Below are 3,041 nucleotides of genomic sequence, written 5' to 3'. Positions count from 1 at the left end.
ACATTAGAGCCGACTTCATGGTAGCAGGAGCACAATATGGATTCATGTGCCCATCATCATAGCTGACAATATGGATTGCTATGCTATCGGGTTGCCACCCGTCCGGGATTCACCGGGACAGTCCAGTTATGGAGTCTTGTGTCTAGGTGTCAGGCCAGCTGACACAGGACACAAGACACTAAGAGGGTTATTCACAAAAGAGCTGAAGGATCCAGCCGAAGCAGACCGCCCGTCCACGACAACAGGTGGGCGGAGCCAGCTGAGATGTCACGGCTGGCTCCCCCCGGTTGTTGTGCTGTAATGACAGATCAGCGTCCTCAAAAAACCTGGGAACGCTGACCTGTAATTAAACAACAAACCGGGACTGCTAGAATACTCTGGCAGGTGCCAGCGCTGGCTCCACCCAATTGTTTATATTTTGTCAGCATGTGTCAGATTATTCATTCTGCAGCAGGAGTTTGTCGCGTGCGGCGGGGTGCCGGACGTCGTTTTAAAAATGTATTTATTATTTTTGATTTTGTCGAGTCGTCGTGGACAACGCTGGATGTCGTGATTGAACTTGGATTATGTTGGTGGATCCATTTTTTTTTTTTACAATGGGTACCTCTTATTCATTCAAATGGAAAAACAGAAAAGCTAGATAAAAGGTTTAGTGCAGTAAAACACTTTGCATAATTAAATAATGCATTTGTTATTAAGAACTATACATCAGGCCAAAAAGAGTGAAAACTGCTGCGCAAACTGTTGGCGCTATATAAATCCTGTATAATAATAATACTAACCCTTCACATTCTAGCCAAAACTTATAAATGTTATTGTGTTTTATCACCTCTAGATGTCACTGTGTCTTCTTCATATGCACTATGTGCAAATATTTACAAACGCTCTTCATAGAAAAAAGGTAGACATTGTGTACTTTTGTTCAGTTATGCTTATAACTTTTCAGTAAACACATAAAAAAGACAAATAGATAGTATATAGATAAAGATAGATAGAAACTAAAGCAAATAATATAGTTACACTTCTGTATTATGCAACTATGCAACCCTTTTTTGGAATTTTTAATCAGTATTTTGATGCAGTCTTTTAGATGAAGTATTATTGTATTTAAGATTTGTGTTTTTATATGCACTTTTTATTTTTCAGGCATTTTTAGGTCCTTCCCACCAGTGGGGGACATATTAAGACACACAGAGACTGGTACATTTGTCTCTATAATATTTATTTGATAAATATTCTGTCCTGTATATAATAGCCATCCTGAACGGGCAGTACAAATAAAAAGACATTGTATAAAGGACTGAATATTCATCATTCTAGGCTTATCTCATTCGTCTTAGCGGTGTTAGATTGTATTCTATCCTTTATCGAGACAAATTTACTGGTCTCTGCTCTTCTCTCCATGGCCCTCAGCAGGGGTGGATTTACCTCCCATGTATGGATACATGGCAGTCAGTCCACATATTAGTAAGTTTAACTTCTGTTCCTTAAGCAGCCTGGTGCAAAACACGTTGAACTAAATTACAGTGGGCCATTGAGTAAGGGTGAAAAGAGACAAAGACATACCTATATTTCAGACTGTTTCATTAATTGTTTAACAAAAAGAGTAATGTCTTATGTACTTGATTGGCCCATGGAGGTGGTCTGTAATATAGGAACATTTTAATTGTTTTTATGTACTTTAACAGATTGTTTTAATGGTACATAAGCTTAATAAATGTGGTTTTAATAGAAAAAAAAATTGATCTTTCAATAGCCCCTAAAAAGCATCTTTTTTTTATATTTGTTTCTAGCATTTGTGGATAGAGTTTGGAGGGATTATTGCAACTTGGGGATCTGTTAGAACCATGTCCCCTTATTTTCTGTCCAGCTAACAACTTTTTACCAGGCAGGAAGTGGGAAATGGGAACTCTCCAATGGCATCCCAGACAGAATACATTTATTTTTAGTAGAGTAGAAAAAGGCTAGTACCCTTGTTAGCTGTGTTCACGTTGTTGATTTTTTTCTCAATTCCTGTCTGGTAAAACCGTTGTACCTAGGACAGAAAACAAGTACAAATCTTTCTCATAGAGTCCTCGATAGGAATAAAAGCCAGATGGGGTTCTAATGCTTCCCCAGAACTAAAGCTAAAAAATAGTTGTTGGCATGATGTACACTTTAATGTTAGTTTTATTTGTTATTTTGGCATTGTTATCCATTTTAAAGGATATTTTTCTTTCTTTTTCTTTGAAAGAACAAACATAGTATCAATCAACTTCATATTAAAATGCTGAAGAGTTTACTAATTAACTTCACAGATGTTAAAGTTATCTTCAGGTAATGTAAGAGAGTGGAGGTTAGTCTGCTTGTTCTACACCTCAATGTATATGTAGATCTTCCATGGGACTTTGGGGTTAAATAAAATATATTTGTTAAATAACCAACGTTTAAACCACTTTAAAAATATAAACCAAAAGCTTAGACATAAAGTTATAACAAAAAAGAAAGAAAAGCAAGTGCACAACCACCTAGTGCATTATTGCGGGAGAAACAATGGGGAGAATTTCTCAAAACCGAAGCAGACAAAATCTGGAGCAGTTGTGCATGGCAACCAATCAACAGCTATCTTCAGTTTGTTCAGTAAAGATTTGAAAATCAAAGAGAGAAGCTGATTGGTTGCCATGCACAGCTGCTCCAAATTTTGTCTGCTCCAGTTTTGATAAATTTTCTTCAACGTGTATACAATATGACTGGTCAATACCTTCTGGAACGTCCCTAAATTATTACCACTTGGGATCCCTTGGAATCATATTGTTCCCTATTATTCCCTATATTATACCCGATTAGATGTCCAGTTTCCAGGCTCTACTTTTTCGAAATTTTTTAGCCAGTTCAAGTTTCAAACCTTTTAAACCAGCATCAAAGATAGTGAACCACCTGGTCCACCCACCTTGTGGGCAACATCCTAAAGAGCTGAGGTGGTAGAAGAATATGAACGCAGAGCCGTAGCTAGCTCCTTTTGCGCCCGAGGCAAGAAAAAAACCGTGTCCCCCCCCCCCCCC

This window comes from Nanorana parkeri, unplaced genomic scaffold (genome assembly GCF_000935625.1).
Source record: "Nanorana parkeri isolate BGI_ZX_2015 unplaced genomic scaffold, ASM93562v1 scaffold2091, whole genome shotgun sequence".
NCBI lineage: Eukaryota > Metazoa > Chordata > Amphibia > Anura > Dicroglossidae > Nanorana > Nanorana parkeri.
This window is presented reverse-complemented; position numbering follows the sequence as displayed.